Here is a 21,867-nt window from a genome sequence, read left to right as displayed (position 1 = left end):
GGCAGGGCTTCTGGTCTTTATACCCTTCTATCTTGAAGGATTTTAAGGTGGGGATGGACGGAGGTCAAAAGGATGAGGAGAGGAGGACCAGGGTGGAACTGGAGCATGGATTCCTAAGCAGACCTGGGGGGAGATGGTGTCTCCAGACCTCAGGTGAGAGCTGCCCAGGAGACGAAGGAATGGGTTCCATCCATGAGACCGCTATCTGGGTGAAAAATGGTCCCCATCAGCTTGAAATGCAAACAGGGCATCTTTGGTGTGGTTGAAGAAGGAGGACCCAGATCCTTTTTTTGCTTTCAGTTTTGTTGAGGTATAATTGATGCACAGTAAACTGCACATATTTGAAGTGTATAGTCTGATGAGTTTTGACATATGTATACACCTGGAAAACCCATCACTTCAATCAAGATAGTGCATATAACCATTATCCCAAAAAGTTTCCTTTGTAATCCATGCATCGCCCCAGCCCCATGTCCAGGCAACCACGATCTGCCTTTTGTCATGGATGAGTATGCATGTTCTAGAAGTTTATATAAATGGAAACACATATTATAATAGGCTCTTTTTTGCCTGTCTTCTTTCATGAGCATAATTATTTGAAATGTATCCATATTGCTTTTTTTTCTTTTTTCTTTTTTTTTTTTTTTTTGTCTTTTTTAGGGCCACTCCCACGGCATATGGAGGTTCCCAGGCTAGGGTCGAATCAGAGCTATAGCCACCAGCCTACCTACACCACAGCAATGCCAGATCCGAGCCATGTCTGTGGCCTACACCACAGCTTATGGCAACACGGGATCCTTAACCCACTGAGCAAGGCCAGGGTCGAACCCGCACCCTCATGGATACTAGTCAGATTTGTTTCCCCTGAATTATGATGGGAACTCCTGAAATGTATCCATATTGGACGTGAAGATTTACTTGGACTATGCTGCTCATTTTTCTTCTTGGGTAAATCTCTTGAGCCCTGGCAGCTCCAATGAAGTTGATGGACCCACAGCACCAGCATCACCCAGGAGCTTGTGAGCAGTGCAGAACCTCAGGCCTCACCAGAGCCCCACTCACTCAGAACCTTCATTTTAACAAGAACCTCAGGACACTGATCTGCATGTTAAAGTGTGAGAGGCACTCTTTTGTGCTCTCTGGCCCTCAGTTTGTTTATTTATTTTCTTTCTTTGTGGACCGCAGGTATAGGGAGTTGAGCTGCATTAGTTGGCACTTAGTTAATAGTCATTGTCATCATCAGGCTTTGTATGGCCTTTCTCGGTATATTTTCTCCTCCCCTCATCTTTCCTCTCATCCTCCCCCAGAGTCACTCACTCTGATGTGGTTGGAATATGTTCTAAAATATGCGTATGTCGTAAAATATGTCGTATCATTCTGTGTACATTTTAAATTTACATGCATTTTATTGTGCTAAAGACCTCCTTTCATTCCCAACTTTTCTCACTCAACACCTTGTTTTTGGACCCAGCATATTGCTCCAGGAACCTTCAGTACAGGGTTCCTCACTGATGCCGAGCTCGCTGTAGTGTGTGTTTTACCACCTGTTACTCACCCATTCTCCCAGTGATGGGCGAGGCCCCCAAGAATGTCTCCAGCTCCCCTCTACCACAAATAGCTTCCCTTCTGTAGGCTGAACCTGAGTCTTCATCTTTGAAAAAGGAGTGCCTTTGACTAAATGACCCCAGTTGCCTGCAGCTCTGATTCCAGTTGCTTATTTTGCCAGTGGAAAGACCTCAGCGAGTTGTCGGCCACCAAACTGTCAGGCAGAAGATCTGAATAGTTGTTCTTCTTCGAGTTTCTGGCTGACACCATTGATGGTCTGAAATCCTTTGAGAGTCAGAGTCCCTAAAACCTTCTCTTTTCCCTTGAGCTCACAAAGTACCTTAACTTCTATTTTTTTTTTTCCCTGTGAATAATAACACCAGCTGCTCCAGGGAGCTGAGTGTTGCACCAGTTAGCAGCTCTGTTTAAAATCCCGACTCTGCAAACTCCTCTGAAGGAAGTGACAGTTCCTACTCTTGTGTAATCATTTATAGATCAGGTAATGATTTCCCTCTTGGCTTAATGACAGTCCTATTCTCAGGAGAGCCGGTCAGCTTGTCAAATACTGCTGATGCTCCCTGTGGTGTGGTCCTGGTGGTTCAAGCACCATGGCCCCATGTGCCATTCCTTCTCACCGCTGGCACTGATCATGGGTGGGAAAAGTCACTTCTTTCTCCTCTTGTTTCTTTTTTTCTTATTACGGCCACACCTGAGGCATATGGAAGTTTCCAGGCTAGGGGTCCAATCAGAGCTATAGCTGCCAGCCTACACCACAGCCACAGTGACGCCAGATCCGAACTAAGTCTGGGACCTACACCACAGCTCATGGCGGTGATGGATCCTTAACCCACTGAGTGAGGCCAGGGATGGAACCCGTATCCCTGTGGATACTAGTTGGATTCTTAATTTGCTAAGCCACCATGGGAACTCTAAAAGTCACTTCTTTCAAAGGAGTTTCAGGACCAGTGAGAGTCTGGGGAGTAAGCTTGTGGTGGAGGGAGGGAAGGGGAATGACAGAGGCTTTTGCCTTTGGTTCTGGGGTCACTGAAAGATTTGCCTGCCTCTCTATGTGCTCGTGTCCTTAGAGGGGTGGCCTTGCAGAAGAGGAAGCTCAGGGTTACCTGGGGGCAGGGATCTGTGGATAAGGGGGCCACCCAGTGACTTTTCACTGGAATTCAACAACTGTTATGAGAGACCATGTGCCAGGCTCTGTGCTAGTTTTGCAAGGCTTAGGGTAGAGGGTCTGGCTGGATGCCCAAGAAGACAATTCCTAGGGGGGGGGAGGGGGGACCTCGGAGGAACCCTTGGGATGAATAGGTTGGCGCTGGAGGAACCCAAAGGCTGTGAGGTCAGCTCCTCTGGACCCTTATGAAAGTGAGCTCTGTTGTCAGTTACCTGTGCTGTTGAAAAGCAAGAAGAGACTACACCCCTTTCCCAACATTGTCTCTGAACAAAAATTTAATTAAGGAAAATCAGTCTATGCTCGTGGTTCCCAAGGGTGGTCTGTGGGTCTGTGCTGGGCTGTGACTCAGTGTTCACAGATGAAATTGGGAAAATGAGAACAAGTGTAGTGAGTTCTTCATGAAGCTAGACTTTATTCCCCATTAAGGACCAATGTTTATTCTAAGATTTTTATCCTACAGCCCTGGTATTCATGAAATTGGGATGATAGGAGAAGATAATGGAAGATAATTCCAAAGTCCTTTAACCAGTTGTCGAATGTCTGCCAGGCCTTCTTCTTCTTCTTCTATTTTTTTTTTTGTCTTTTTAGGGCCGCACCTGTGGCCTATGGAGGTTCCCAGGCTAGAGGTCTAATCCGAGCTGTAGCTGCAGAGCTCTGCCATAGCCACAGCCATGCTGGATCTGGGCCATGTCTGCAACCTATACCACAGCTCATGGCAACACCAGATCCTTAACCCACTGAGCGAGGCCAGGGATCGAACCCACATTCTCATGGATACTAGTTGGGTTTGTTACCACTGCACGACGTTGGGAACTCCTGCCAAGCCTTTTAATGTACATGTGTGTGTATGTGTGCAATTGAGTGTACAAGCAGTTGTGCAGACATTTTACTTGTCTGTGAACCTCCAGAGCCGGAGAACTACAGCCACTCTGGAATTAGCCTTTGATTCTTTGCCTCTTCTCTCCCAGAAATGGGCAACTAATGGTGCGTTGTATCCACTTTGTCCTAAGTAATACATGTTACTTTGTTTCTAATGATCACACTGTTTGTTAAGATCAAAATCTTACCTTTGGAAAAGGAGTCAACTCTGCAAATTAGACTGATTTAGCAAACATTTACATTTTAATGAATGAATATATTCAGTTAAAAAAAAAATCACCGCAGTCCAGAGGCCATAAGGAGCAGTCAGCTGAGGGTAATTGAGATTCACTGGCTCTTCTGTGGCCTTGGGGCCACATTCAGGTGCCACTGAACTGGGCTGGGACCCAGGCACCTCCGTAGTGCCTCGTTCCTTTACTGTATTTAAATGGACAGAGTGAGATCGTAATTAAATTGTGGCCGTAGAGCTAGACAACTTAACTAGAGCCCCCTCCTGCTACACGCTCCAGAATTTAATTTTCCAAATAAACTCAGTGTGGCTTTGATGCCCAGGGAGGATCAATAGAATGGAAATTGCTTGCAGTTTCCCCTAAAGTGTTACAATGGATTACTGCTCTCACACTTCCCCTCTGTGCTCCTCTCCCCCCCCCCCCAGAGTCTGGTATTCATTCTAGGCACATACTGTTTGAGGAAACAGACAAAAATAAGTGAATAAAAAAGGGAACTACAAGCCAGAGTTGTGGAGGAGGACGACACTGTGGCCTCCTGCCTGTGAGGTGAGGGAGGTCTCCTGGGCCACCGTGAAGGAGAAAAGCATCCTCCTTCTGCTGTGTAGGGGTCAAGTGCTCTGAGAAGGGACCTAGAGGGTCTGCCTCCTCTCAGGTCACCTTCCCAAGGAGACCATGGGGGAAGGTGAGCCAAATCTCAGCTCTGAAACGAGGAAGCCACTTCCTCACTGCCTGCTTAATCTGCTCGGGAATCATGAGCAATATTCTAGCTCTTTCACAATTTTTCAGAATTGTCAGGGAAAGCTCCCAGCTGGCCCTGGCTTGCTTGTTCTTTGGAGCTCAGATTAGGGAAGCTACCTGCAACCTCTAGACTGTCTAGGGCTTTAATCTGGAGTTTTCACTGTGGAGCTGGTTTCAGAGAGGCTGCAGTAGGTGATGGCTAAAAGCGAGATCTTAATTCTCTGCTCAGGGATTGAACCTCGGCAGCCTGGATGAAAACCAGGAATCCTAGCTGCTAGACTAGCTAGAGGTTAAAAGCAAAATTGCCCTGATTCTTGCCCCCTGTTGAAAGCAAGAATGTTTCAAGGAGCATAGACTATAAAAACAGGTGTAAGGTTTATTGTTAGAAACACAGTACACCATGTGGGAGAGCACAGAAATACAGATAGTTTATCTAAGGCAAAAGCAAAACAGTCATACCTATCCAAAGCAGAAGTGAGGGTGCGGGCGTCCCCCTGAATGAGGAGCACACCAGAGAGGTAACTTAATCCACATATATGAGGTGGTCTTTGTCTTCCTTTAGCCAGTTGTCTTGTTTTATCTTTTACACCTGACCAGACCCAGGGCCCTGCCCTGATCTGCATGCTCATCTTTTGGCCAAGATAGATTCCAGAGCAAAGGGCGGGAATGTTATCATTATGGCCTGGAACCCCCTCCTTTTCTGACCCAGAGGGGTCTCTGCGCATGTGTTGCTGGGGTCTCCCTGATCCTGAGGATGGAGAGTACGTGACCTCTTTGTTCTTTGGCCAAGCAAGTCTCAGCCCCTCTTTGGATTGTGTCATTACCGTTGTTTATAAGTTCGCAGAAGACAGGTACCAGCTATTTGCCTTGTGCCTGTTGTTATTTCTGTTTTGAAGTATAGATAGGCGGCTGGTTGTAAATGTTTATCCTGGAGCCCACCTATCTCCTGCCCCAGAGCTAACTTTACAAAGTCAAGTCTCATGTCCTTTTTTGTTCCTTCAGTGGCGACACCAATGAGCTTGTATGGTTGGTAGGAAGAAGGGACTCTTGGAAGTGTGAGGCTCCTGGGTTATAGGCCCCACCAGGGAAGCCTGAAAAAGCTCCTTCCTGTCTTGGTGATGGCAGACAGGCTGGGGTTGGGAGAGTGGGAGGCTGCAGGGCAATGTACCAGAACTTGATCGGGCATGTTTGTGTGGAAGACAGTGTTGTCACAGTGCAAGGGGGAACAGGACAAAGGGCAGAAACAAATAGCTTAGTCCAGTACCCACATGGCCTTCACGCTTAGCAGGGTAACATGAATCCAGGACTCTGAAACTGGATTGAGTATAATCTCCTTATTTTGCATTTGGGGAAACTGAGGCAGGGTGGTTGGCACTGCTGAATGCGTTGTTTCTGTGTGTGTGTGTGTGTGTGTGTTTTGTCTTTTTATCTTTTTAGGGCTGCACCTGAGGCATATGGAGGTTCCCAGGCCAGGGGTCCAATTGGAGCTGTCGCTGCCGGCCTACATCATAGCCATAGCAACATGGGATCTGAGCTGCGTCTGTGACCTTCACCACAGCTCACGGCAACCCCAGATCCCCAAATCATTGACCGAAGCCAGGGATTGAACCTGCATCCTCATGGATGCTAGTCAGGTTCGTTAACTGCTGAGCCACAACAGGAACTCGTGGATGGGTTGTTTCATTCTGACATGCTGTTTGTCTTAACGGAGCAGGTGTGGGGATGTGGTCGTGGGTTGGGGCAGAATTAGGGAGCCTGGTGCTACAGCTCCCCGAGCTTGCTGTGGGCACCTCTGTCCCTTCCTCCCTGTGTGAAACAGATTCCCAGAACCACCAACCCCCTACAGCAGGTGCTGGCTGTGCCTCCTGGGCCTGGCAGATTAACCATGTTTTGTGATATCTGGAGAATGAAAGTTCTAAAAAATTAATTAGTGGCAGGAGACACTGGTTACCCAAAGGCTGCAGGAGTTGATGGGGTTTTTGTTTCTTTTTTGTCACAGAATAAGTTATCAGCATGCGTGTTGATTGATTTCTTGCTAAATTCTGCTCTTTTAAAAAAAAAAAAACAAAAAAACCGCACTTGCAGTTTGGAGTCCCTTGAAGCATTTTAATGAACTCCCTTCCCAATCACTTGTTCTTTTTGGTGTTGAATCTCCCCCATCTCTTGTCTCTCTGACTTCCAGATCTGCAAGGGGTTGGTCCTGCTAAAGGACCAGGACCCAGGTGAGGCAATCAAGGCACCTAGGGCCGAAAAAAATTAAGGAGGCCCTTGCAGATCCCAGGGTCTGCATGTGTTAGGGTTGGCAGCGAGAGCCAGGTCCTCCTTAAATTCGTATGCCCCGGGTGCCTGGCTTCCTCACACAGGTCCTGGCCTTGCTTTACTGACTGCTGTCCACACCTTCACCTCTGAGAGGGAAGCAGAGGCAACATCCGGGAATTCAGGCAGACCGGCCTCATGGATATAAACAAAGAAGCGTCTGAGAATCCACAGTAAACTGAATAGACTGGGTTGGAGCCCACCCCCAACAGGTGTCAGTAGGAAGAGCATATTTTCCTTTTGGGTTGTGGCGGTCTCCACTGACTGGCAGGGGTGGGCCTGGACAGTTGCTTACCACTCCCTTCTCTGATCTGTTCAGTTCCTGAGGCATATCTTGTCCTCAGAGAAAAGGCCTCCAAAAGGCCGCCGAGCTGGAGATCAGGACAAACAGGGCACCCCAGTGATGCTTTTTGCAGCTCACGATATTTACAAGGCGTCAGTGGAGGTGAAGTAGCAAAAGAAACAAAAACACAGCTGTTACTAATTTCAAATGTGACATTCCCCTCATCTTACCACCCCTGGAACCAAAGGAGAGGAATTATTGACTGTGTGACATAGGAGGAGAAAGATGACTGTGCATATTAAATGGGGACAAGAGTGATTGCTGAATACATGATATAAAAGGAGATCGTCACCACAAAATTAAATACAAAAATATTCAGGGGAAAATAATTACTGTCTATACATTTCAGGCTTGACATATGGTAAGTTTGCTACTTTTAAAAGCCTCTTATAATTTCTGGATAACCCATTTAGCTCTCTGGATCCCACTCCCCACCCCCTCCCCTGCCAGGCTGCTGTGCTCTCAGATAAGGTATTTTCTTGGCTTTTAACCCCCTCGTGGGGATTTTTTTCCAGCCATGCATATGAATCATTTCTGAGAAAAATGAGCACCCCAAAATGATTTTCTAAGCACCTTTAGTCCTGTTAGCGGAAATCACCCAAATCCCGGGGCTCCCCAAATGTTCTCTAGCTCTTTCTGCTCTGCTCCGTCTCAAGGTTTACCATCCTTGAACAGTGGGGATTAGCAAGGGACAGATCAAATGGGGAGGGAGGAGGTGGCCGGCTAAGAAATGGTCAAAAGCAGTGTCGTTGCTTGAAGCTTAATATCTGTAACTTCTCTCAGGTGCTGAATGACGGTGAGCCTGACTGTGTCCTCCTCAGATGCTGCGGTGGGTGACCGAAGTGTCCAGGGCTATCACTCAGGCAGAAAAAGAACCACCATCCCATGGTCGCTTGTGGCCAAGCTCCATTCTAAAACTACCTAGGGTCCTCCCAGAGAGCTGGGGAACATGGGCTGACTCTGTGGCAGGAAGGAATTAGGGAAATTAGAGGAAGCACTTGGCAAAAACCAAGGGTAGCTTCTAAACCAGCGACGTCCAAAAGGACCTTCTACACTGATGGAAACGTTCTGTACCTACACTGTCCGATATGGTGGCCACTGGTCATTTGTAGCCATTGAGCACCTGAATTGGGGCTAGTGTGACTGAAGATCTGAGTTTTACATTTCATTTCCTTTTTTTTCCTTTTTATGGCCGCATATGTGGCATATGGAAGTTTCCAGGCTAGGGCTTGAATTGGAGCTGCAGCTACTGGCCTACGCCACAGCCACAGCAATGCCAGATATGAGGTGCATCTGTACTATGCTGCAGTTGGAGGCAGTGCGGGATCCTTAACTCCCTGAGCCAGGCCAGAGATCAAACTGGCATCCTCACGGACACTTGTCAGGTTCTTAACCAACTGAGCTACAACAGGGACTCCACATTTTATTTGCTTTTGATTAACTTAGTTTAAATCGACACAAGTGGTGACTTGATTGACTAGTGCAATTTTAGAGATTAAGGCTTGAAAGGGGATGGCCTGGAGAAGGGAGGAGAAGCTGGGAAAGGAGACATCCATCAGGGATTGGGGGCTTTGAGTCCTTTGGGGATGAGCTCCTCAAGCAGCATCTTCCAATAGGTGAGATAGGCCAAGGGGTAGGGCTGGGCTGGGCATCCTCCTGTGGCTCTGCTTCAGGAAGAACATTATAGAATTCTGGTTGTGCAATGCTAGGTTTACACCGTTGGTCTTCCTTTTCCCTGTAAAAGTACATAGAGTCACATCACTTGCAGTACTAAGACTTACCTGATCCAACCCCTCCTTCAACAGAAGAGGCCAGGATGGGGAAGGGCTCAGTGGCAGGCATGGGGACAGATCCAGCCCTTTTGATCCCCAACCCAGAGCTTTTCCCATGTGCCAGGCCTCAGTTCACATGGCCAGTTTTCTCTTGATTAATTCCTGGGGTCCATGCTTCCTTCCTCTCTTGGAAGGGGTGGTTTGGAACTGTTCCCAGAGGTCTGTAACAACCCTAATCCCCTCTCCCACAGCCCATTTCCAATCTGTTGCTTCATTCTGACTTTTGAGGAGACTTTTTGCCTATTCCTCCACGAAGTGGTCATGGAAGTAGGATCTGCTGATGACTTTCGGATTTGGGCCACGTAAATGTGGACTTGGCAGTTTCCTTGGGTCTCCAATCCCTGTGGAGTAGAATGAGGTGCCAAGAATAGACTGTAAGCCCTGAGCAGATAAATCAAGTGCTGTGGAGCCTGAGGGGTGGGATCCTGTCTCAGGGAGCGGGCACACATGGGTACGTGCGTCTCAGGCAGAAGGAGGGGCCCTGGCTAGCCCCTTTGAGGACAGTTCTGAAGGAGAGACCCCTGGTAATTGAGGGGAATATTGACTTGATCTGCTGGGACGGGCTGTTGATTTGAGGCAAACTGTCCAAGGGTGATAGGACAGGTAGGTGGCCAGGGGTCTTTCCCTAGAGTGTGAGCGCTCCCATGGGTCTTGGTGGGAAGTTGGGTTGGCCCCTTCCTGAAAAGCTCACAGGGCTTAGATCTGGTTTCTCTGGACCTCACTGTCTCCTTCCTGGGGGGCAGGGGAGTGGGGGAGTCAGGCATCGGTCCTCAGCTTGGTAGATCTTATTTCATTCCACCATTGTTGCAGTTGGCTGTTTACATTCCTCACTAGTCTAACTCTAGTACCTAGTCTAGTTCCTGGCCCATAGGAGAAGCTAGAATAGATATTTACTAACTAAGTAATCATCTTTTGTCATGAAGGGCTCACATTAAAAAGAGAGGCCTTTCCAGAATTCCCATCATGGTTCATCAGTAACAAACCCAGCCAGGATCCATGAGGACTCCGGTTTGATTCCCTGGCCTCACTCAGTGAGTTAAGGATCTGGCATTGCCATGAGCTGTGGTATTGGTCACGGATGGGGCTCGGATCTGGCATTGCTAGGACTATGGTATAGGCCGGCAGCTGTAGCTCCGATTCAACCCCTAGCCTGGGAACTCCTATATGTTGAGGGTGCAGCCCTAAAAAGACAAAAAAAAAAAAAAAAAAAAAAAAAAAGAGGGAGAGAGGCCTTTGATGGAAATTTGTACCCCTAATCTATTGATCCTATTGGGGTTTGATTGTGGTAGAGGTGGCCTGAGTTTTGGTGTTTTTGATGGAAGGTGTTTTTGATGAAAGGTGCTTAAGGGGCACATGTAAAGACTGGAGGAAGCAGTGTCCCAGGCCACAGAGCCCCCCTAAGGGGGCTGCCTCAGAATCTGGAAAGTGTTGTCCAGGAGGGAAGCCTTTGAGCTGATGTTACCGCCTCTGGCTGGGCAGATCTATGAACCTCGATGGCACCCTGAACGTGTTCCTCCCCAATCAAAAGATGTGTGCTGTGCTTAGGCAGGGACCAAAAAGGAGTGCAGACTATACAGGCGGACAAATCTTATCGGACGTGGTCAGAAGACCTGAGTTCTGGAGCCAGCCCTGGGTAAATGCCTTGTGTGACTGCCGGCAAGCCCTGTTCTTCCCTGAGCCTCTATCTCTTCGTCGGTAAAATGAAGTGTGTTGATCAGGGTTCCAGCAGGAAAGAGATGATGCTCTTAAGTTGGGTAACCGGAGGAGAGTAGATTAAAGGGACTGCTTACTAAGGCAAAGGCAGAGGATAGGAAGGCAGGAGGGAGGTGCAGCGCCCAGGCGAGTGGTGGTGGGGGTGGGCGGCTGTCTCCAGCTCTGGACCTGAAGAGGTGAGGAAGGGAGCATTAGGAGAGAGAAAAGGGGGGAAGAGAGAGAGGATGACCCAACAGGATCTGGACCTTGCGGACGCAGCTTGCTCGGGGTGGCAGCGAGGGGCCAGTCTAGTGAACCCCAGACCTTCTTCTGTTCCCTCCCATTTGCTGCTGGGGCTCCCTATTGGCTGAACATTAGCAGAGGCAGAGGGCAAGGTTGCCCACTGATGCCTGGAAGGCCACAGAGTAGCCTGTGGGGAGGGAATGGGAGACCCTCAGCCCATGCGGGAATGCACAGAGCCACCTTCCAGCTCTAGGAGAGACTGTCCTAGGGAGGCAGGGCGAGGGGCAGGCATTCCTTGACTCCTGCTGGCATCCGGGGTCTTGGCTCTTGGAGCCAGAGCCTCCCCTGCCCACCTGGATAGAGGTGCCAGTCATCCTCCCGCTGAGCAAACTTCCACTGCAGCCTGGTCCTGGAAGGAGGCGGAGGGCCACCTCCCTCCCCGCGCCAGCCCCCGCCATCCGTCACTCTGCCAGCCGCGTGAAGTAATGATAGATTAGTGCACATTAGGCCTCCCATCCTGCAGGCCTAAAAGCCGGGGCTTTACCAATCAGCGAGGGGCGAAGCTGCGCGAGGTGAGCGGGCTGCGTGCGGGGAGCTGGAGGCGCCAGGAATTAATAAGCACTTGGAGACGGCAGGGATATTGAACTCATTCCTTAAATCAATTCTTAACCAAGAAGGATGAGGGAATGAAATTTTGGACAATTAGTGGGTAATGACAACCTTGTGGAAGGAGCTATCAACAAGGGTGTGAAAAGGGTGGGAGAGACCTGGAGGGATGGGAAGGATGAGAAAATGGTAGTGAACCCACAGGTAGAGACCCTCTTGGAGTGGAGGGTGGGGCGGCGGGGGGGCGCTCCCAGGCTTGGGGAGCCTGGTAGAGGAAGTGGGTTTGGGGAATCCGGTGGAAGAAGTCTCAGCATGATCTTCTCACTGGGTTAGGAAAAGAGCTGCCGCGGAGAGGATGTATGTGAGTGGGAAGGGGTCACTCAGAACCAAGGGCTGCCCCTCCCCCTCCTTCTGCAGGGATCCCCACCCCATGCAGAGCACTGGGCACTGTAGGGTTAGGGTCTCTGTATCCTGGACAGACCCTAACCTCATTTTGGATGAGGGACCCTCAGTCCTTGCCATTTTTGGAATCTGGGGGGCTTTGTGGCAAGAATCTTTCTTACCATCCTGTGTCAGCTCCAGCATTGCAGGAGCAAGACGAGGGTCCCAGAGGCGAGGCCTTGCCCCGACATGGGTGGGAGCCCAGCCCTGGCTTTTCTGCTCTTCTGGCTTTTCTGGCCTCCTCTCTGGCTGGGCAGGTCCAGCCAAATGCTGGCTGTTCTCCCTCCCCACCAGGTCTTGCCACAGAGCCCTACCTCGGGGCTGTGGTCACCGTGACTCCAACAGCAGCCACAGTCACACCAGAGGCCTTCCCTTTGAAGGAGGCTTCTTCAGTGGCTTCTCTCTCTCTCTCTTTTTTTTTTTTTTTTTTTCGTCTTTTGTCTTTTTAGGGCTGCTCCCACGGCATATGAAGTTTCCAGGCTAGGGGTCAAATGGGAGCTGTTGCTGCCGGCCTGCACTACAGCCACAGCAACACTGGATTCAAGTCACATCTGCAACCTACACCACAGCTCACGGCAATGCTGGATCCTTAACCCACTGAGCGAGGCCAGGGATCGAACCTGCGTCCTCATGGTTCCTAGTTGGATTCATTTCCACTGTGCCACGACAGGAACTCCTTCAGTGGCTTCCTGAGAAAGCAGAGCCTGAGGCAGGGATTCAGAACTCATGGTGGGGGTAGGGGACGCTCTTTACAAGAAACGTTGGAGGGAGGGAGGGTGGGGAAGTGGAAGGGGGACAGTAGGGACATAGCCTCAAATAAAGCCTGTCCCACTGGAGAAGGTTCTGGAAGCTGAACCAGAACTCAGAGTGACGCTCTGGTGGGAGTGGGCCAGTCTTTCATATTAGTTGTTGCAACAGCTGTCAGGAAGGGGAGTTTATAACCTCCTGGTAGGTGGCTTTAGTCAGCCAAGGACACTTTGCGGTGGTGGGGGGTGGGAATGGAAGCAGCCCACCCTTAGGGCAGATGGCGTGACAGAGCGTCCATTGCCAAGGCATTCATGAGCCTCTGTGACCACCCCTGCTCATCCGTAAGGGATGATAAAAATCAGAGCCCCTTACATTTGTATAGGACCTCATAAGCTGTGGGCTGCTTTCCAAAAAATATCCTATTTTATCCTCACAGCTCAACTCACTTTGCAAGAAAGGTTTGATCTGCATTTTACATTCAGGAAGCTGAAGCCCAGAGAGGCCAAACAGTGTGCCCAAAGATCACCCTTCTAGAAGGCAAGGAGCCTGGGACCTGAACCACTGGAGCCTCTGCGTCGATTCAGTTCAGGTTGTCAGCCACCCAGGCCACCCCTTTAAGAGACCCTGCTCTCTTAAGGGGAAGAAGATGTGGCCCCCAATTCAGCATGTTATTAGTGTTTTGCACACGCTTCCCCCCACCCCACTGTCTTCTTAGCCTGACTCTTCTGTGAAACACAGGAGAGAGCTTTCTGTCTTCTGGATGAAGTCCCCTGAAGGCTGAAAGGCATCAGAAAAGAGGCATCTTCTCAGAGCCCTTCCTCTCTGGTTGTGCTCCATCTGCCCACCCCCTTCCATTGCCTACCCAGTTCTCGACTCAAGCCTTATTACAACTGTTATTGTATCTATAGGAGAGAGGCCACTGCATCTTTAATGTAGCATTTTAGGTAAAAAGATGACCAAAAGCAGCCATACTGGAGTTAAAATGACAACTTAGGTTTCCTTCTGTTTTTTTTTTTTTTTGGCAGACAGTCCCTTAGTAAATTCCATCTGACAACTCCAAATAAATTGTGCCCAGGATTTAATGCTTTCTGTGGAATTGCAGAGCCCAGCTCCCGGGATAGCAGGGAGAAGCAGCCTCAAGAAGCACTGGTTAATTGCAAAAATTATCTGTGTGTGACTTACCCGGCTGGCCTGGATGCTGCCCGTCTGGCTTCTATTCTGCCCGCAGGCAGAAAGGATGGGACAGCACAACCGGAGTCTCTCATCATAGCTTGGTATTGGGATGGAGCTATTCTGGTCTGAGCTTCCTTCTTCTCAAGAATTAACCACAAAAAAGAAAATGAAACAAAACCGGGCAGGGAAGCTTTTGATAAGGAACCAAGGACACGGCATCTTTGAAAGTTTTCCCAAAGGAGATGTCAGTGTTCGCTGAGACCGCCAGAATTTACTTTAGCTATTACTATGGATGAATAATTATGGGAAAGCCAGCAAGTACTGTGGGTTCACAGCAGGTTAATTGGGAATAATGGGTTTCATCCAAACCATGAGAAATGATATTTCGGAGAAAGAGAGAGAGGGAAAGAGAGAGAAAGAAGGAAAAGGAGAAAGGAAGGAGAGAGGGACAGGGATATGGGGAAAGACTCGGCACGCCCTCAGAGCACCAGGGCTGATCTTTCCTCTCATATTGGGCTCTGGGCCTGGGTCTCTGTTGGGCACAGGGTAGGAGGTGATGAGGCGGTGGGGGCAGAAGCCGGAGGGATCAGGTGTCTTCTTTGCCTCACTTCTCTTTCCTGAAATCAGGATGGGCAGCCTGGCATGGAATCACTCAGCATGTGTTTTTGGAGTGCCTATGATGGACAAAACCCCATGCAAGGCTCTGGGGGCCTGGGTACCTTCATGAGTCTGCGCAGTGGTGGGCAGCAGAGGTACAGAGCAATGGAGGCAGCCACTGACCAGATCAGTGCAGCCTGATGGATACATGATGCCAGCCACATATGTGTTTTTAAATATTCTAGTAGCCTTATTAAAACTGGTAAAAAGAACAAGTGACATTACTGTTCACAGTATATCTTATTTAACCCAGCATATCCAAAATATTATCATTTTAACAGGTGCTTAACATAAAAATTTATTAATGAGGTATTCTATGCCTACAGCATATCTCAGTACTGGTTGCATTTTTTTTTGGCCACCCCGCAGCATATGGAGTTCCCAGGCCAGGGATCAGATCTGAGCTGCAATTGCAATTGAAGCCACAGCTGTGGCAATGCCACATCCTTAAACAATTGTGCTGGGCCAGGGATCGAACCTGTATCCCAGCATTCCCAAGACACCGCCAATCCAGTTGCACCACAGCAGAAACTCCAATACTAAATACATTTTAAGTGCTCAATAGTACATGTGGCCAGTGGCTGCTCTATTGGGTGGTGCAGGATCAGTCATCACTAATCTTACACACAAACACACACATGACTGTGGAGAGTGCTGCAAAGGAGAGGTTCACAAGTGTTTGGCAGGTGGGCCTGATGGCTGGGCAGTGGCTGGAGAGGTTAGAGAAATAACCATTTGAGCAGCAGTTACCAAGGTGGGGCGCTGAGGGAAAAGCATTCCAGGCAGAGGGAACTGCATGTGCAAAGGCCAGGGGCAGGTGGTGCTTACTGAAGGATGGAGAAGGCCACGGAGGATCAGATCTTGGTTTTCTGATCTCACTCTAGCCATGGGAGGAACCTGGCTCTGAACGATGCAGGAAACCCATGGGGACAGCCATCACAGCATGCTGCCTGCCAAGGGGGCTCCAGAGGGTGAGAGGCTGCTTCCCCCAGAAGCCAGGCCAGCCATGAGCGTGTGAGGGCTGCTGCCTGCCTTTCCTTCTGCCTCCAGAAACAGGCTAAGAGGCACCTGTGTAGGGAAAACTTACCTGTGTCTGGAGCAGGCCAGTGCAACTTACCTTCTGCCTAGAAGTTCAAGTCCCAGATGGGTGTCTTACCTCCACTGCCTGCTAGGCAACCCCAGACAGGTCTCCCTCCTGTGGGGGCCTTCTTTAGCTGTCAAAATGAAATGGGGGAAGGGTGCATGGACCTCACGACTGTAGGATAGGGTCCCCTTCTGGGTTGTCTTTGGGCACCACCTCCTTTGTTCTGGCTGACCCTGGACTTGAGCAGTTTCCTTTTCTACCCTCAGTTGTGGGAGTAGCCATCACCCTGGGGCTGTTTGCCCCTGTCAGGTTGCTCTGCTCACTGGTGCCACATGACTATGAAAGACAGGGCTGAGGCTGCAGGTAGTGTGCATGTGAACAGAGGGGATGCTCTTCGGACTTCTGCATGGGCTGTAGCCACAGGAGCCATGGCCAAGTTCAGTGTGTCCAGGGGAGGGAGGATAGGATGGCAGGGAACTGGAAAGCCACATCCTGAGAAGCGGTTTAGCCTGCCCCTGCTGCGTTCTCCTCGAGGCTACATGTGCCCATAACTTCTTTCACTTACACATTCTTTCAGCAGATATTTATCCAGTAATGGTCTGTGCCAGGCAGCATCCAGGTGCTGGAGGTGCTGGGGTGAGCGTGGACAGAGACAGGGAAAGCATCTCAGAGAATGGTGGGAAGGAGGCAAACATGGGGAGATCCTGGGAAAGAGCTTTCCAGGCAGAAAAGGCTGCCTGTGCAAAGGCCCTGGGGTGGGAATGAACCTGGCTTGCTGGAGGCAAAAAAGGAAGGTGCAGCAGGCTGGGGCAGGGAGAGCAAGGAGGGTGTGAATTGAGATGCAGCCAGAGAGAAAGGTAGGGGCTGGATCATGGAGGGCCTCCACCCCTAGGAGGGAATTTGCCTTTTATTCTGATTGTCAGTAGAAGACACCGGAGGGTTTTAAACATAAACAGTGGAGTGATGTGGTCTGATTTATATTATAAAATTCTCCCTGGCTGTTGGGTGGAGAACAGACTGAATGGGGGACGCAAGAGCCCAGTTACAAAGCTTCTGCAAGGTGAGAGATGCTGGTGCATGGACCTGGCTGGGAACAGGAGGGGGACTTTGGATAAACTTTGCAGGCAGAAGCAACAGGATTTGCTGATGGATTGGAACCAGTGTAACTCATGCATCAATATGAATGGTGTGTCCTCCCCAGTAAGGCAGACCCTGGGGCGGGGGGAGCAGAGGGTGAGGGAGGACCAAGTTCCATTGTTCGTGTTGCATTTGAGGAGCCTGTTTGCCATCCAGGGGAAAGATGTCAAGGAGGCAGTTGGTGATACGGATCTCAAACTCCGAGGCGAGGGCCCTGCCGCTATGAATCTGGGTGTTGTCACTGTACCGATGGTGTTTAAAGCCTTTGATGCACCAGATCACTCAGGGAGTAGCTACATGGAGAGCTGGAGGGCCTTAGTGGCCTCCTCTTCTTGCTCTTCCAGGCAAGGCCACCCCTGCACCTGGAGCAGTTTGGCTGAGAGCACTGTCCTGGGTTCCAGCTGTATCTCCTGTGGGGTGTAAGAGCCTATGGTCCTTTCTTCCTTCCTTCCTTCCTTCCTTCCTTCCTTCCTTCCTTCCTTCCTTCCTTCCTTCCTTCCTTTCTTTCTTTCTTTCTTTCTTTCTTTCTTTCTTTCTTTCTTTCTTTCTTTCTTTCTCTCTCTCTCTCTCTCTCTCTCTCTCTCTCTCTCTCTCTCTCTCTCTCTCTCTCTCTCTCTCCCTCCCTCCCTCCTTCCCTCCCTCTCTCTCTCTCTCTCTCTTTCTTTCTTTTCCTTTCTTTCTAGCCCACACCCCTGGCACATGGAGTTTCCCAGGCTAGGGGTCAAATTGGAGCTGCAGTTTTTGGCCTGTGCCACAGCCACAGCAATGCCAGATCCAAGCCACGTCTGCTACCTACACCACAGCTCACAGCAACGCCAGATCCTTAACCCACTGAGCGAGGCCAGGGACTGAACCTGGATCCTCATGGATATTAGTTGGGGTTGTTTTTGCTGCTCTGCAACAGGAACTGGCTGTTTCTGATCAGAGCCCAGCCTGGGCCAGTGTTTCTGGCCTGGTGGGGCATGGCAGGTGGAGGGGGAGAGACCATTCCTTTGGTCTTCTGAGTCCCTCCCTACCCTTCCTTCAGCATCTTGGTGTCCTAACCAGCATCCAGCGGTGCTCCCCTTTCCCTGTAAGTGCCTTGCATCCCCCAGCTGCTCTGAGCTTGGGAGATGAGATATGAGTGAGAGGAAAAAAGAGAGGAGATAGAGAAGAAGAGGGTGAAAGAAGGGCAGAGGGAGGCCCTGGAGGTGCAACAGAGTTCCTGGGAAGGCTTCCAGGGATGGGGAGAGGCCAGAGGACAATCAGAGTGAGGTAGAGAGAGACAGAGGTGACAGGAAAGAGAAGGAGTTTTAAAAAATGTCCCTTTCTCTCTCTGGGCTGGGAAGTAAACTCTGTCCCTAATCTCATAAGGACAGTGTTTTTTTTTGGGGGGGAGGGGCAAGGTCAGTGACCTTCTGGACACACACCTTGTACCAGGAACTTGACCTACTCTCTCAACTCCATGCTACCCTGAGAGGGGTCACAGACCTGACCTGAACTCAGGAGGTTTACAGAATCTTCCCAGGATCACAGGGTTTTTGGGTGGTGAGAGTGGGATTCAAACCTCCTTCTGCCAGAGGCCAAGTCCAAGCTTCTGTGCTGCCCCACCCCCTTTTGGTTTACTCTTCACAACAGTTCAGCCCAAATTCTTGAAAAATTATGCCTGTTTGGAAAATACAGTGTGTGTGTGTGTGGTTTTTTTTTTTTTTTTTTTTTTTGGCCACACCCACAGCATATGGAAGTTCCCAGGCCAGGTTTGAATCCAAGCTGCAGCTGCTACCTGTGCCACAGCTGCAGCAATGCCACCAGTGATTGAACCCGCGAGGCCGCAGAAACAACACTAGGTCCTTAACACACTGTGCCACAGTGGGAACTCTGAAAGATATTATTCCTAAAATTTTGCAAGGGGAAGGCCAGAGGTGTTGTCCTTGTTTAAAAGGATGAGCCTGCACATGCCTAGAGGGGGCAAGCATCTCTCCTGGCATCTCCCAGTCAGTTGGAGCCAGAGTCCTGTCAGGAACTCTGTTGCACCTCCTGCCCCCAGACCCTCCCCCTGGTGGGCGCAGCTGTTGGCAACTGCAGTCACCTGCCTGGGACTGACAAACAGATGGCCCTGGGTTTCTGGGATGGTTCCAATTTCAAATGTTCTTTCTAGTTGTCAGACAAATGTACTGCTTTTTAGTTCAGGAATTATGGTGCACCTTATGCATGGCCATAAATCCTGTCAGCTCTTGTAGGTTCCGTCCCAGAAAGGTGCAGCCCTACAAAGGCAGGATGGTAATTTTTAAAAGTTGGTTTAGAACTGGGCTTAGGGGAGTTCCTGCTGTGGCTCAGTGGGTTAAGAACCCAGCTAGTATCATGAGGATGCAGGTTCCAACCCTGGCTTCACTCAGTGGGTTAAGGATCTGGCATTGTCCTGAGCTGTGGTATAGGTCATGACATAGCTTGGATCCCACCTTGCTGTGGCTGTGGCTGGCTGCTGTAACTCTGATTCGACCCCTAGCCTGGGAACTTCCATATGCCGCAGGTGCTGCCCTTAAAAAAAAAGGCAAAAGAGCTAGGCTTGGGGTCTGAATGGATACTGGAAGAGTCATCTATAGCAGATGCCTGCTGTTCAGAATTCTGCAGAGCCCACAGGAGACCTGCCAGACCTGGTGAAGATATCCAGCTGGACAGGAATTATTGTCCCCATTTTACAGGTGAGGAAAATAGGCTCAGAGAAATGAGGCATTTGCTCAGTGCTCTCAGGAAGTCATAGATGAAGGAAGAGCTTTAACCCAGGTTCCTTAACTCTTTTAAAATAAGTTTTATTGAAGTGCAGTTGATTTACAATGTTGTGATAATTTCTGCTTTTCAACAGAGCGATTCAGTTATACATATACACACATCCATCTTTTTTCAGATTATTTTCCCATGTAGATTATCACAGGATATTGGGTAGAGTTCCCTGTGCTATACAGCAGATCCCCATTGGCCAAGCATTCCATATATCACAGTGTGCATATGCCACCATAACTCTTGATACAATGTTCTTTCCAATACCCCATCCTCAGGAAGAAAGACCTCTGATGTGGGTCCAGTAGGACTACCATGTACAGCTATCCAGGCTGTGCACTGCACAATCTCTACACATTGGTGATGATATGAAAGATACTCACAGAGTTGTGCAGTTCAACTCTAGGTCCAGGGCAGTTTGGCCCTTCTCTGCCGATCCATCATACTCCTACTTAGTCCTTCCTGGCACTACAATAGAAGATGTAGGAAAGCGTCTGCTTCCAGCCTCCAGAAGTGGATGTGATGGTTTCACTTTAGTGTTTTTAGTATTGTTCAGGCCACACTGGGTCCCCCACCCCAGTCCAATGGTCCTGCTCCCAGGTGTAAAGTCCTTTTTCACCTGCCCACCCAGCACCATTTGTCTAGGGATGGGATTGGAGGGAGGTGGGTTTGGGGGCTCTAGTGGGAAGTGAGGCCAGCTCACTTTTGGGCTGATTCTTCCTCCCTATCCCCACCGCACAGATACATCCCTGGAATTAAAACTGTGGCACGAGCTCTTCTTAAATATGACACATCTGCTCTTCCTGTACAAGGGAGGAGAATTTATAGGTGAGAAACCAGCAGACTGATCTTCACTCTGCTCCACCGGTCAGGCTGTCGCTGATTGATGCCCCGCGCGCCGCACTGCCTGGACAGCTCCTTTTTATAGGCTCCGCCTGCCTTCCCATAACTCAGGAGGGAGGCTGTAAATCCTCAGGGGTGGCAGAGCAATCCTCTATTAGGACAGCCACCTGGAGTTCCTGGCAGGTTCCTCTTGGAAGCTCCACATCTCACTGTCAAGCCAGCCGTGCGCTGAGGGGATGTGCCCAGGACAGGGAGCCAGGAGATCTGGTCCTCTCAGAAGCTCCATTCTGGAAAGAGCCAGTAATGACCAGCATCATCTTGTCCAATAAATGTTCAGCTTATGCATCCCTGCTGCTAATGGGGAACTCACTCTCTACCAACCCATCCATCTTTGGAGGCTCTTCCACTTCAGTCACAAGTTTCTTCTTCTCTCAAGCTGGAATCCTTCTTCTTAGTGTTTTCATCTTATTTCTCTTCCTTGGTGCCAAACAGAACCTAAAAGTAGAGTAATGACTATGTTTAACTTCTCTGATAGAACCCAGCTCATTTAATTCTCACTACAAAAAACAAATCAATTTTATATAACAAAACATGTTATAGTGACTTAACATTAAAGCAGAATGGAACAAACCTGGATGGGTGGGCAGAGCGCTCTTAATTTCTCCCTCCTTCCCCCTGCTCCCCAGCACTGGTGTGACAGTTCCTGCAAAGGTGGATCCATGCCTTGATGTTGCCTTTATTCCAGCCTTTGTCAACCTAGTGTTTTCCAAACATTTGGCATGCAGAATCATTACACTACAGGGTTGTAAATACCCATATGTATACATCTTCATGGGTGATTTAAGACATTTGCATGGGTAATTTTGACTGCACGCGATGTTTCCCTCACATGATAACTTTTGAACTTAACCTCCACCCAAGAAGTGACTTGGTCCATGTTTCTTTCCCCCACCCCCCTTTCCTTTTAAGAAATATTTCTCTTTCCTTTCCCATTGATGTATAACTTATAAGCAGTAAAGTGTATAAATCTTAAGCGCACAGCTCGATGAATTTTTACAAATGGACACACCTGTGTGGCTCCCACCCAGATTAAGATATAGAAGGTTTTATCACCTTGCAAGGTTACTCATGCCCCTTCCCCGTCAATACCATCTCCCCTCCCAGAGGTGACTCTCTCTTGTTACTACGCCGCCATTTGTTGGCTTTACCTGTTCTTTCTTTCTTTTTTTTTTTTTTTTTTTTTTTTTTTTTGTCGTCTTTTTGCTATTTCTTGGGCCGCTCCCGCGGCATATGGAGGTTCCCAGGATAGGGGTCTAATCAGAGTCATAGCCGCCGGCCTACGCCAGAGCCACAGCAATGCGCGATCTGAGCCGACGCCGGATCCTTAACCGACTGAGCAAGGGCAGGGATCGAACCCGCAA

At 49.4% G+C, this 21,867-nt stretch overlaps 1 protein-coding gene and 1 long non-coding RNA gene across 17 annotated transcripts in view; one reads left to right on the top strand and one right to left on the bottom strand.

Moving 5' to 3' along the window:
* The window catches only part of MEGF11 (multiple EGF like domains 11), a 380,511-nt gene that overhangs the window by 75,133 nt on the left and 283,511 nt on the right, over window positions 1-21,867 (top strand). The window lies entirely within an intron of this gene.
* LOC110261938 lies at window positions 8,638-14,987 on the bottom strand. Its single transcript, XR_002346343.1, has 2 exons — window positions 13,978-14,987; window positions 8,638-8,969 (listed from the first exon to the last, which is right to left on the bottom strand). It is a non-coding gene; the product is annotated as an uncharacterized LOC110261938 (long non-coding RNA).

This window comes from Sus scrofa, chromosome 1 (genome assembly GCF_000003025.6).
Source record: "Sus scrofa isolate TJ Tabasco breed Duroc chromosome 1, Sscrofa11.1, whole genome shotgun sequence".
NCBI classification, from domain to species: Eukaryota; Metazoa; Chordata; class Mammalia; order Artiodactyla; family Suidae; genus Sus; species Sus scrofa.
The sequence above is the reverse complement of the archived record's forward strand: the minus strand, read 5'-3'. Positions and strand labels throughout refer to the sequence as shown.